Here is a 14,816-nt window from a genome sequence, read left to right on the forward strand (position 1 = left end):
CCATATAGTTAAACCCACTGTGTTCATGACATGCAGACAGGGAAGGTTCTATGCCATTCAGAACAGTCAGGAAGAGTGTCCCTGAAGACATGAACACTGCAAGGGCAGGCTCAGAGTCAAGATTTAATGATCTGAGCCAAGACATTGACACAGGTCTTTGCCTTTGACACATTTATACAGAATTGTCTGAATTTCCATGCTTTGTCTTTTATCAGAATTAACGTTATGACCTTGAGATAACTCTATGAAACATGGCTTTCATCACTCCTATCAACTAAAGTCATGTGGATGTTACAATGATTTTGCATTTATCAATTGTTATTAAGAAAATTCAAAATTGTGCTAAGGGGCCAGGAAGATGGTTCACTGTGTGAAGATGTTTTTAACAAAATATGATGACAAGTGTTCCATCGCTATATCCAATACATTGGAATGAAAAAGAAAAAAAAAAACTGAGACAAGCAAGTTGTCTTCATTTCTTCATTAATATACCATGGCATGCATGTGCATAACTATAAACTCAAAAGCATGCACAAAGGGGAAACACACAATAAATGCATGTAAAAAGAATTTTGTCATGATAAATGAATTTTTACAAGCCACATCTCTGTAATTCTTATTACTGGCATCACCACTATAATATGGAAAATAAGGTATTTATGATAGTCATAATTACTTTTATAATTTAAATTTGGGAACCATTTCCCCTGAATAGCTGCCATGGTAGTATGACCTTATGTACCATTGCACACAAAATTAAACATCCCTGGTCTGTACTGACATTAACACAGTGAGTGTGCTTACTAGGTGCTGGTTTGGCACCTGGATTTTGATTTACCATTTATACTTTTGGATATACTTTGTGTTTTTGCTTCTGTTTTTCGTTTATTACCAACCCTTTTCTATTATCTACTCATTTATCTTTGTCATTTTGTCCATTGTTTTATTTTTATACCTTAAAACTTCTGTCAGTGTAATTAGCTGTAAAAATAAGGAGTTTGACTATGTCATGCTCTTGGATGCTACCCACCAGCTTTGTGACTTCCAAGGGCATTTTTCTGTGTTCATCAAGTTACATATCATAGTAAGCATCTTCCCCTGCCATCATGCCACTCATGAGACAAAACATGGCCTGGGGTATCTGAGTGACAGAACATTTTCTCATGGCATCGCAGTGTCAAAGGCAAGAGTACTATCACTTGGATTCTTATAAATAAGAATATAAGATGAAACTGAGTTAACATCAATTTCGAAACTAAGAGGTCTGTAGCAGTCAGAGGCATTAGGTCTATGTGAAAGGGACATTAAAGAAATCTGTGTGCTCCTTCTCTATCTAGTGAAATATTACATCTCTTACTCAGGTCATTACAAAATACAGTGAGTCCGTTCTTGGTGTTGCTGCTGCTCTCATTATAGCCAAAGTGTCCTCCTTAAAGTGGGAATGATAGAGGGCTCACAACCTCATACCCCTCTGAATTTCCTGATATCTAACAGTAGGTGCTGTAAAGGGGAGGCTCTGTAACCTGTGCCTGGCAGAACTCATGAGGAGAAATTGGATTATTAGAGTCAATGGAATCTGCAAACACCATGATACCGTGCTTGAGATCCACCTTCCCAAGTCTCCTTCCAGGATTTTCCTGTCCATGGAGAGCCAGAGCATGCATAAGAACTATGAACCTTGTGGTGTTTTCTCTCTAGGGACTGGTTATGGGCATGAGAAAAGAAATGCATTCCTGAAAGACACAAAGAGGAAAAAATATTTGGGTTGTGAATAGCCTGATAATTTTTTTGCAGTGACCTCACTGGAGTCATTATGAGGATTTGGAGGCCCTGCCTATTGAAGGCAATGGCTGGTTTGAATCTTGTCCTCACACTGCAGAGAAGGTGTTGCTTTGATGACTGCAGGGCATTTGGACTCAGAAAGTGGATCGGGTAGACTTTTATAACTGATTCCTTGCAACAGACACAGTTGATCTGATTTGACAGCAGTAATTTGAGTTTCTTTCCTGATTTGTTGGTTTCAATATTTTCTATCTTGCTTTGGGTGATTCATATCAAGGGATTCTCAGATTTATTCTTCTTTCAAAGGAACGGATTTTGTTTCTCTGACCTTTGTTTTAAGCTGAGGAGTCCAGTTACTGCCAGCTCTGAACTTCCTTAAACTTCCTCATAATTACTTAGGGGTTTGGGTTTTTTTTAATCTTTGACTTCAAGATGAATAATTCGCATTCTTGAGAGTACTTTGAGATTCATGTCATTAAACGTGATAGCCATAACCATGTGTCCTAAAGATGATTTTGTATTTTTTTTTACTAGCATTAGGAGGTGGAGCCATTCTCCACCTGAAAAGGTGGAGGACATGGCAGAGGAACTCTCCTGGATGTCAATGACTGATGCAAATGAGCAATCAGCATCTGCATCACCGGGTTCAATGTGGGTTATCTCAAGAGTAGTCAAGAGTACATGTTCCCTGAGCCACCTTGAAGAGATGGATCTAGAGAAAGCAGGCACAAAGAGATTCTTTGAGACTCTTCGAACGAATGACCTCTTATATACCAAAAAATTTATATATATATATGAGTGGCCAAATACAAAACAGCCGAATGAGGCATAACACCAAGAGGCCTGCACATCATATAACACTCCCTCAATTTCCACTCAAGAGGAGCTGGAGTGAGCTGGCTCTGCCGACAATTTTCACACCACCACCACCAATGCCAGGCAATGAAGGCCAGGAGGTAAATCTGTAAGTATATCTCACCTGATGTACACATCAGATATTAACTCACATATGAATTCTGCAGACGAACACTTCTTGTTCTACAACACATGATGTATCCTTCAGGCGAGAAGACAACCATTGTGCCACCAAAACTAAACCACATGATGTTGCCAGTGGTCTAGATGAGAAAGCATGTCAGTACTTGAGTGAGCTTATTACGGAGATGTCAGGGGATCTCAGGCACTATCTTGCTTTGGGTAATTAATATCAATATTTATTCTTCTTTCAAAGAAACAGATTTTTTTTTCTCTGACCATTGTTTTAAGCTGAAGAGTCCAGTTACTGCCAGATCTGAACTTTCTTAAACTTCCTCATAATTACTTAGGGCTTTGGGTTTTTTTTTTTTTAATCTTTGACTTCAAGGTGAATAATTCGTATTCTTGAGAGTACTTTGAGATTCATGTCATTAAACGTGATAGCCATAACAATGTGTCCTAAAGATGATTTTGTATTTTTTTTTTACTCCTTGCGTTAGGAGGTGGAGCCATTCTCCACCTGAAAATATGGAGGACATGACAGAGGAAATATCATGGATGGATATTACTGATGTCAATGAGCAATCAGCATCTGCATCACCAGGTTCAATGTGGGTTATCTCAAGTGTGGTAAAAAGTTCATGTTTCCCTGAGCCAACTAGAAGAGTATAATTTGGAAAAAGCTTGCACAAACAGATATTTTGAGGTCCTTGCATGAAATGACCACCTTTATGACAGAAAAATACATATATCATTGGCAAATACAAAACTGAAGCATGAGATGTAAAACCAAGAGGCCTGCACATCATATAACACTCCCTCAATTTCCACTCAAGAGGAGATGGAGTGACCTGTCTCTGCCGACACTTTTACAACCACCACAACCAATGCCAGGCAATAATTCCAGGAGGTAAATGAAGAAAGTATCTAGAACTTCTCTAAGTATATCTCACATGATGTACACATCTGATATTAACTCACATATGAATTCTGCTCCACAGAGTGAATGTTTAAACACATTCAGAATGTTTGAGGAGACACAAAATGCTGCTTCTTGAGCAATATCAAGAGGATGAGCTGGAGGAGATGAAAACTTGTTCTACAACACATGATGTATTCTTCGGGTGAGAAGACAGCAATTGTGACATGAACCCTGAACAACATGATGATGCCAACATTATAGAGAACAAAGCAAGTCAGTACTTGAGTGACCTTTATATCCAAATGATAGGGTATCTCAGGTATTTTGTGTCCAATCATCTGCATGGATTCAACCAATTTGAAAATGTTAGGGGCATGTTGACTATCGACTTCCCATCTCCATATACAAAGGAAGACCTCCTGGAGGCAACAATAGCCACCTACAACGACAACAGAAGGAGCTAGAAAGGGGTGAGGAGGCAGCTTAGGAACCTGTTTCGAGGGTTATGTTGCTGTCTCCTCGCCCCAAGTAGAGAAGGTACAACATCCAGGTAAGGGAGACAAAGGAATGGGAAATGGGGTTCTAGGAAATGGTGCAGCAAGACCACAACATTCACATGTGTATTTGATGGTTCCTTTTCAAAGGCTCTTTGGAACTGATAGGCTGCACCAAATCGTAGGACTTAAACATTACATTTTCTCTTAACCTAGAATTAGTTTCACAGGGAATCCTGCTGGGGAGGAGTCTGGGCAAACTGGGCTAGAAGCAGACAGCAGACAATGTTACCAGGGGAGGAGCAGGCAAAGTTGGGAGGAAGCCAGGCTTTGTGAAATTAGCATGGTTTAGGAAGGGATAAATCTGGTGGAGAGAGCTGTGGTAGCACAGAGCAAGTCTTTACTAATTCCTTCTATATCCAAGTTACTTAAATAGTCCTTTCTATGTGTATTTTCAAGGGTCCAGGATGAGGCACAGGCCCTTGGTGCCTAAACCACAGGTCTGTGTTAGGCCTGGTAGGACACAAAACACACTGGAGGGAACCAGGCCAGAATAGAAAGGAGGTGTGCCCCAAAACTCTCATATATGCCTTATACCTCCAGCAAGCAGAGAAGCTCTGTAAACATCCTTCCATGCAGAGAGGGAGGATGAATTTGATTGGTCTGCAGCTCTCATGGATGGACAGTGAAACCAGTCCCTTAGACATCTGGCCATGAAGAGGAATCCATCCTGCTATCAGTCCACACATGAAAAGTAAGTGCCAGCATGACTCTGGGTCCTGATCAAATGCTCCCTCCTTTCTGTCAACAGATTCAATGAGCAGATTCAAAGCAGTCTGGCACTCTTGACTCTTAGGTGGTAAAGAGGCACAGGAAGAGGAGGGGAGCTAGTGGTGTGGGGCAAGGGGGTTATGTCATGGGAGAGAAGCAGTGAGGGAGGGAGGAGGAAAGGGCAGCATCTGAAGGAGGAGGAGGAGATTTGTCTAGAGGATATTCCAGTGTGGCAGCAGAAAAGTAAGCGATGAGTGTGTGGGGTGGTGACAGGGGCCACAGCCAAGCAGGAGAAAGAGCAATAGTTCCCTGAAGGACATTTTGGGATTAGGAGGCATGGGTACACATACTAGAAGATCATATCCTCCTTGTGGCTCCTGCTTTTTCTAAGACACAGCAGTTCAGTGCTGCCTGGGAAATCTGCACTGGTCCTGAGATGCTAACTCAGGGCCTGGATGCCAAGAACAGAAGCCGCATGCTTCCCACCAGCCTCTTCCTATGTTTGCCTGCTCCCATCCTGGATTGATCTCCTGACATCGACATATGATTTTTGTCTTCACAGCATTTTTCCTACAGGCCCCAAGTTGTTATTCCCCCATCCAAGGATTATTAAAATTTGTACATAATTAGATGGGATGTCGGGGGGGGGGGATGAAATACAAAAGAGTCACAGTGAATTATGACCACAGAACTCAGTGAAGCAAGAGATGCTCTCTGGATGTGGTCAAAGTGGCTTCCTGGAGAATGGGGAAAGGGTATGAAGGTAAGCATAATTTGTTTATTTTTTTAGTTTTTTAAATTTATATATTTGAATTACAAACAAGATTGAATTAAATGACAATCCCAGTTCCCTTCTCCCTCCCTTCCTCCTCTACCACACCTCCAACTAAAATTCTACTTATCATGTCTTTTCTTTTAATCTGCACCAGACTCAAACTTTCTGCTTCCTCATGAACTCTGCCTCCTTCCTTTTTTCCCCTTCTCACTCTTAGCTTCCTCCCCCTTTTCCAATGTTCTCAATTTGCTCAGGGGATGGAGAATCTTTCCCATTCTCTTGGGGACAAAGTTTGTCTCTTTTAGGGACTTCCTTGTTTACTAGAATCTCTGGCAGTGTGGATTGTCAGATGGTAATCCCTTACTATATGTCTATAATCCACATATGAGTATGTACATATCATGTTTGTCTTTTGTGATAGGGTTACCTCGCTCAGAATGGTTTCTTTGAGTTCCATCCACTTTCCTGAAAATTTCAATATTCCATTGTTTTTCCATTGTGTAAATGTACCACATTTTCTCCATCCATTCTTCGGTTGAGAGGCATCTAGGCTGCTTCCAGTTTCTCGCTATTACAGATAGTGCTGCTATGAACATCATTGAACAGATGTCCTTGTTTTATGAATGTGCTTCTTTTGGGTATATGCCTAGGAGTGGAATTGTAGGATCTTGTGGTATGGGATCATTCCCATTTTCTTGAGGAGTCACCATACTGATTTCCAAAGTGGCTGTACATGTGGGCACTCCCACCAGCAGTGGAGGAGTGTTCCTCTTTCTACACACCCTCTCCAGCATAAACTGTCATTGGTGTTTTTGATTTTAGCCATTCTGACAGGAGTAAGATGGTATCTCAGAGTTGTTTTGATTTGCATTTCCCTGATGGCTAAGGATGTTGAACACTTTATGTGTCTTTCAGCCATTTTAGATTCCTCAATTGAGAATTGTCTATTTAGTTCTATACCCAATTTTTAAATTAGATTGTTTGGTATTTTGGAGACTAGCTTCTTGAGTTCTTTGTATATTTTGGAGATCAGCCCTCTGTCAGATGTGGGGTTGGTGAATATCTTTTCCCAGTCTGTGGGCTGTTGTTTTGTCTTGCTGACTGTGTCCTTTGCCTTACAGAAGCTTCTCAGTTTCAGGAGGTCCCATTTATTAATTGTTGATCTCAGTGACTGGCTAGTGGTGTTGTGTTCAAGAAGCAGTCTCCTGTAACGATTAAATTCAAGTGTATTTCACACTTTATCTTCTAACGGGTTCAGTGTGGCTGGGATTATGTTGAGGTCTCTGATCCATTTTCACTTAAGTTTTGTGCAGGTTGAAAGGCTTGGATCTATCTGTAGTCTTCTACATGTTTGCATCCAGATATGCCAGCAACATTTGTTGAATATGTTCTTTGTTCCAGCACATATATTTGGATTATTTGTCAAAAATCATGTGTTCGCATCGACCCCAGATGCTGTCTGGGAGGCCAATACAACACTGATCCAGACCCCTGAACATGGATGTCAATAAGGAGGTCTCTGCACTACAGGGAGCCTCGGTAGTGGATTACTGTAAGGAGCCGTTACAAGTTAGTGCGCAGGCGCGGGGCAACTTTCCATCCCTTGATCTCTGCCTCTCCTGTGGCGTCATGTGGTCCGATGAGCTGCAGCCAGTCAGGAGGTGACACGTCCTAGGCAGCGGCTGCCAGCATATATAAGGGATGGGTTTTTGGGTGTTTGGGGTCTCTGCTCTGTAAGCTTATGCTCTCCCTCTCAAGACACATAAAAGCTTTACTGCAGAAGGATCCTGAGTGTGCTGCGTCGTTCTTGCTGGCGAGACGGTAGCGCGGGACAACTGGTGCCGAAACCCGGGAAATCGAGACCTCATCATCGTCAGCACCATCGGAGACCCCTTGGCTACAAGCAGGATTCAGAACTGCAGGGAGGTACGATTCGGAGAGGTATGTCTTTTCTGGACTTTGGCTTGGGATTGTCGCCACCTTGGGAAGGTGGTGTCGAGGCTTGTCCTCGGAGCTATCTTGATCTTTTTCGCTGTTGTAGCACCCTTGAAGAGGTCCAGGATAGCATGTCAGAAACCGAACGTAGTGAGAGGTTGGGCGCGCGCAAGAAAAAAAAGTCCACAAGAAGGAAGAAGCCCCCCCCCGTGAGTCTAATGACAAGGGGGTGTATTTGTCAGATCCTAGGGATCCTCCTCCTGTTGTTAAATCAAAGGGAGGAGCTGGCTTATACCCTGTGCAAGAGCTTGAAGCCTTAAATCTTGATAGCTCTGATGACTCTGAAAGCTCAGGAGATGAGCTAGATGAGGAGGCTGCTAAATATGAGGAAGAAAGATACCATCCGGATGATCATATACAAAATAGCAAAAAACCTCGAAGACGGCAGTTTCAAACAGCCCTCTCACAGGTTGTTCCTTCGGCGCCCCCTCCCTATGAGATGCGCCCGAAGTCTTATTCTTTTCTTCTGGAAAAGGTAAAAAGAAAGCTGCGCCTCGCTTTTCCCATCGTTGAGGGCATTGAGGGAGAGCGGATGCATGCACCCATGGAATATAATCAGATAAAAGAATTGGCAGAATCAGTCAGGAAATATGGAGTCACAGCCAATTTTACTCTTGCACAATTGGATAGACTTGCCCTAAATGCTTTGACCATCTGACTGGCAGATGGTCGCAAAAGCTACCCTTGTCAGCATGGGCCAATACATGGAATGGAAAGCACTCTGGCATGAGGCCACCCAAGAGCAGGCCAGAGCTAACGCGATGGCCTTAACTCCTGAACAACAACTATGGACATTCGACCTGTTAACGGGCCAGGGTCGTTTTGCAGCTGATCAAACAAATTGTCATTGGGGCACTTATCCACAAATCGCCAACACGGCCATTAGGGCCTGGAAGGCGCTCTCCAAGAAAGGAGGGGTTGACATCAGCTTACTAAAATCATTCAAGGAACCCAGGAGCCTTTCTCCGATTTTGTAGCAAGGATGACAGAGGCAGCAGGACGGATCTTTGGCAATCTTCGAACAGGCCACCCAAGAATGCCGCGCAGCTATAGCCCCGAGAAAAAACAAAGGATTACAAGATTGGCTTAGGGTCTGTAGAGAACTTGGGGGACCCCTTACTAATGCAGGGTTAGCTGCTGCCATCCTACAGTCTCAGAAGTACCCCCTTAAGGGGCTGGATAAAAGAACTTGCTTTAGATGTGGAAAGGCAGGACACCTGAGAAAAGATTGTAAAATGCCAGATAGGGAGAGAGGTCCACCGACTCTTTGCACTCGTTGCGGCAAAGGCCGCTCAGTGCCGCTCTGTGAGAGATATAAAAGGTAGGATTCTCCCTCCTATAGAGACAACAATAAATGAGGTTCCAAAAAATGGAGCAGCGGGCCCTCGGTCCCAGGGTCCGCCAAAATATGGAAACAGGTTCACCAGGGTGACAGACGGGACCCTCGCCCTCCCCCCCCCCGGAGTCGGAGCAAGAATGGACTTGCGTGCCGCCTCCGACTTCTTACTGATGCCTCAGATGGGCGTGCAGCCCGTTCCTGTCCAAACCCCCAAGCCATTGCCGAGAGGGAGTATAGGTCTTATTCTCGGTAGAGGGTCGCTTACACTACGGGGACTAATTGTTCACCCGGGTGTCATTGACAGTCAACATTCCCTCGAGATCCAGGTTCTATGCTTCAGCCCAAATGGGATCTTTTCCATCAGTCAAGGAGACAGAATAGCTCAATTGCTACTCCTCCCAGGCGACCCCTATCAGGATGCAGGAAAGAGGCAGATGGGCTCCTCAGGACAGGACTCAGCCTACTTGTTCAACTCCATGATCGACCAAAATTGACTCTATGGGTTAATGGCAAGAAATTTGAGGGTATATTAGATACAGGGGCAGACAAGAGTATAATCTCTTCTCATTGGTGGCCAAAATCCTGGCCGGTTACAGAATCATCACACTCTTTACAGGGCTTGGGTTATCGCTCTCACTCCACTATCAGTTATTCTCCCTCTCCCTGTTAACTTATGGGGACGTGACATCATGCAGGGTATGGGGCTTGCTTTGTCTAATGAATATTCACCACAAGCTATCAACATCATGAGAAAAATGGGGTACGAATCAGAAAAAGGATTAGGATGCCTAGAACAAGGGCGGATAGAACCTATATCCCCCGACCCAATGGGGCAGCACGGCCCAAACCATGGAAGACAGAGGATCCGGTATGGGTTCCCATTAACCCCTGAAAAACTAGAGGCTGTAACCAATCTTGTCGCAGAACCATCAACCTCCCCTTGATTTAAGAGCTATTAATGAGCAAATGTCTTCCCTTGGTGCAGTGCAACGAGGTCTTCCCATGCTTTCTGCATTACCCAAAAATTGGAATTTGATATTAGACATCAAAGATTGTTTTTTCTCTATTCCTTTGTTTCCTCAGGACAGGCCGCGTTTCGCATTCACTGTCCCCTCCATTAATCATATGGACCCTGATAAGCGATTCCAATGGAAGGTGTTACCTCAAGGCATAGCAAATAGCCCTACCATATGTCAATTATATGTACAGGAGGCTCTCAGACCAATAAGAGAACAATATCCAAGTTTGATTGTGAGCCATTATATGGATGATGTGCTCATGTGCCATAGGGATTTAAGGATTCTTCGAGAGGCTTACCCTTTACTGCTTAAAAATTTACAACTTTGGGGCCTCCAAATTGCTATGGAAAAGGTCCAAATTACAGAAATTAAGGATTTATAGAGATGATTTTCAAAAATTATTGGGAGACATAAATTGGCTGCGACCGTTTTTAAAGATATTCTGTTTGATATTTTGGAATGGGATACCCATATTGCCTCCCCCAGTTCTTTGACTCCCGCCGTGGAGACGGCCCTCCGTTTAGTGGAAGAAGCCATTAAAGAAGCACAACTATACCACATTGATTTACTTCAGCCTTTCTCCCTTTGTGTGTTTAAAACAAAAAGATTGCCCACTGCAGTATTGTGGCAAAATGGGCCCTTGTTATGCTTCTCCTCAGAAGATCATTGACTGGTACCTGCTGCCATAGCTCAACTTGCCCTTAGGGGCCTGAAGGCCACTGTCAGCCATTTTGGCAGACATCCTGCGGCCTTAATTGTTCCCTATAACTCTCTTCTAGTGCAGATTTTGGCCGCCACCTCTGATGATTGGGCCATATTAGTCACCACCTTTTTGGGAAAAATTGATAATTACCCTAGACACCCTTTGTTGCACTTTGCTGCATCTCATCCTATTGTGTTTCCCCGAGTCACCTCTCCTACTCCGTTAAAAGACAGGTTGGTGGTATACAGGAGTTTACCTGTATATGCTGAGACTTCCCCTCAGGTGGTAGAATGCTTGGTGGTATTAGATGTTCTTCAAAAATTCCCAGGTCCTCTTAACATTGTTTCTGACTCCTCCTATGTGGTCAATGCTGTAAATTTACTGGAGTCATTAGATCCACTAGCAGAGTGGCATCTCTATTCCACAAATTATAAGATTGTTTGTTAACCAGACAGGCTCCCATGTATATTACACATATTAGGGCTCATTCGGGACTTCCTGGCCCAATGAGCCAAGGAAATGATTTGGCAGATAAAGCCACAAGGCTGGCTGCGGCGGTTTTTGTCCCCCCCACTGCAAGCCGCTAAGGCCTTCCATGACAACTTTCATGTTACTTCTGAGACCCTACACAGGCGCTTCTCTCTTACCAGGAAAGAGGCACGTGATATCATTACTCAATGTCACAATTGTTGTCAGTTTCTCCCTGTCCGCCATACTGGAGTAAATCCAAGATGGATGTCACTCATGTTTCTTTCTTTGGGAAACTCCAGTACGTGCATGTATCAATAGACACCTGCTCCGGTGTTCTCCATGCCACACTACTCACTGGAGAAAAGACCTCCCATGTAATTCAACACTGTCTTGAGGCATGGAGTGCCTGGGGAAAGCCTAAATGCTTAAAAACTGACAATGGACCTGCTTATATTTCTCAGAAATTTAAACAATTTTGTGCACAAATGCAAGTCACACATATTACGGGCTTGCCATATAACCCTCAAGGGCAGGGCATCATTGAGCGCGCACATCGCATGCTCAAATCATAATTAAACAAAGAGGGGGAATAATAAAGGATTTGCCCCCCGTGCCACAAGTTGCCATAGCAGTGGCACTCTTCACCATAAATTTTTTAAACTCAGATGAGCATGATCAGACCGCAGCAGAGCAACATTGCTCAGACCCACATCGACCTAAGGAACTGGTGAAATGGAAAGATGTGTTAACCAATGAATGGAAAGGCCCGGATCCTATTCTAATAAGATCCAGGGGAGTTGTTTGTGTTTTCCCACAGAATGAAGAAAATCCTTTCTGGGTCCCTGAAAGACTTACCAGAACAGTCCTGCAGCAGAAGGATGCAGCAGACCAGACACATGAAAGGGGGGAGCAAGCTGCTCCTCCTGATGTTACTGATGATGATCAAGACCCCAGCTGTCCAGGGGGAACCACGTTGGGGAATCATGTCAATGTTCCCACTTCCGATGCCGGTGATGTATAATGCACAGGTTTTTCCCTGATTCTTTGCCACCAATAAAGAGCTGGGCTTAGCTTTCCTGCCTAAGGATGAACAGATTCAGGAGCTTTGTGAAAATAGGACTATTTCCCTTAAAGGAAGTCTCTGTTTCTCAGTAGCTGACCAAGGTGCTGCTAATGTGCCTTGCATTCTCTTAAGTAATCAATCCTCAGCATGGCTCAAGGAGGCTGCCTGGGGAAATGGAGGTAAGGTTGTGGCTAATGCCTCTGTAATTTATGGATGGTGACCATGCTTTCCAGTGGTAAATACCTCCACTGCTCCACCTCGTCAGCCAAAATTAGCCCCCTTCTGTAGAGGGGAGCAAACTGAAGAATTGACTTTACCCTGGACTGGATGCCAGTCCAGGGGCTCTGCTTGGGCCGTTGAGGGCTTGTTCTCTTTTTCCCCCAATATGGGTATGGGAACTAATTTCACATCCTTGGACCCCATGCGATCCAACCTTAACCCTTTTGACCAATGGTTGCTCTGTGGCATTAATGGAAGCTGCACTGATCTTACACCTATGGCAATGCTTAAAGGGGGTAAAAGTGAAAAAGGGCGGTTGGAGTTTGACTGGAAAGGGTCTTTGGGGAGCAGCCTCCAGTCGGGCCATAACTCTGGGTCATTTAGTTGGACTGCCTCTGATATAAAGTATCAGTCCTTCAAACATACAGACTATAATGCCACACCAGTGTGTGTCTGGCCTCCTTTTATTTGGATTGTGAGCAATAATACTATTAATAATACTGAGCTTGGTCTAGTTTGCAAATCAGGGGGCTGTTATTATACTATGTGCTGGGATGCTGATAAATTCCCTCTAGCTGTAGTAACCCACATGCCACACTTTGTATCCGTCCCAGTGGAAACACCTAGTAGTATGACACTCTTTAGAGAAAAAAGAGATTTTGGAATCTCTGCAATCATTGTTGCCATTGTGGCTACCACCGCAGTCGCTGCATCGGTTACAGTCTCTGCCCTTGCGCCATCAACCTCTGTACAAACTGCACAGACCATTAATGGTTGTCAGCCACTGTTTCTGAGGCTTTGGACAGACAGGCCTCTGCAAACACTCAGATACAGGGAGGCCTGATGCTGGTAAACCAGCGCATTGACTTAGTGCAGGAACAATTGGACATATTATGGCAGATGGCCCAACTATGCTGTGAGCAGAAGCTCCCCGGCCTATGTGTCACCTCCATCCAATATGAGAATTTTACCAAAGCAGCTAATCTGTCTAAAAGCCTTTCTCAGTTCATGTTGCAGAACTGGACCTTTGAATTTGAGCAGACGCTGCGTGAATTGAGAGCCGCTATTATCCAGATTAACTCCACGCGCCTTGACCTGTCCTTGATGGAGGGACTGTCATCATGGATTGCATCAGCTGTCATCTATTTTAAGGAAAGGGTGGGGGTAGGATTGTTTAGTGCAGTCGTTTGCTGCGGATTGGTGTTGCTTCTCTGGCTGGTCTGTAGGCTCAGGGCTCAAACTAAGAGGGACAAGGTGGTTATCGCCCAAGTGCTTGTAGCCTTGGAACAAGGGGCTTCCACTGACATTTGGTTAACGATGCTTAAGCAATAGGCCGCCAGCCAGACAGCTCTTGCACACCCGGAGCCTAGGCTCATTGCACAGGGTAGAGTGTCTGGCTTGAGCAGCCCATGAGGGATGTCGAGCAAAGCATCGCACAGAGAGTTGCCTAATATGCAGGCTTCTCTGGGAGGCATGTTGTCCTGCATAAGGGTTGCCTGCCCCAGTTTCCCTTTCCCAGAAAAACAGCGGAGGACAGGTCGAGAGCCCTTCGGGTCAAGCTAACAGCCTAGTGGTGACTCTCGTACACAGTCTTATTGTATGATTTGGGAGGTACAACCTCTGCCTCTATCCCTCAATGTATGGGTGACCTACTTGCTTGTAAAAATATGAAGCCTTATCATTAATTAATAAAAAAGGGGGAGATGTTGGGAGCCGTTACAAGTTAGTGCGCAGGCGCTGGGTAACTTTCCATCCCTTGGTCTCTGCCTCTCCCGTGGCATCATGTGGTCCGATGAGCTGCAGCCAGTCAGGGGTGACACGTCCGAGGCAGCGGCTGCCAGCCTATATAAGGGATGGGTTTTTGGGTGTTTGGGGTCTCTGCTCTGTAAGCTTATGCTCTCCCTCTCAAGATGCATAAAAGCTTTACTGCAGAAGGATCCTGAGTGTGCTGCGTCGTTCTTGCTGGCGAGACGGTAGCACGGAACAGATTACTATAAGTCCATCCCACACTCAGGGATACACTCAGGCCCTGGACCCACGGGGATGGGTCCAGGCCCAGCACAGGAAGATTTGGTGGACTTTGTAGAGCCCTACCCTGCCTGGGGAGTGGTGGGTGGATGGGATGGGGAATAGTTTGGGGGTGGGGGAAGAGGGATGGGTGTGAGTAGAGGGAGAAGGGACTTACATGTGAAACAAACTTGTTCCCTAACTTAAACTAATAAAAATATAAAAAAAAATCATGTGTTCATAGGTGTGTAATCAGGGTTTTCAACTCTATTCCATTGGTC

The sequence above is a fragment of the Cricetulus griseus genome, chromosome 4 (assembly GCF_003668045.3).
Source record: "Cricetulus griseus strain 17A/GY chromosome 4, alternate assembly CriGri-PICRH-1.0, whole genome shotgun sequence".
In the NCBI taxonomy this organism is placed as follows: Eukaryota; Metazoa; Chordata; class Mammalia; order Rodentia; family Cricetidae; genus Cricetulus; species Cricetulus griseus.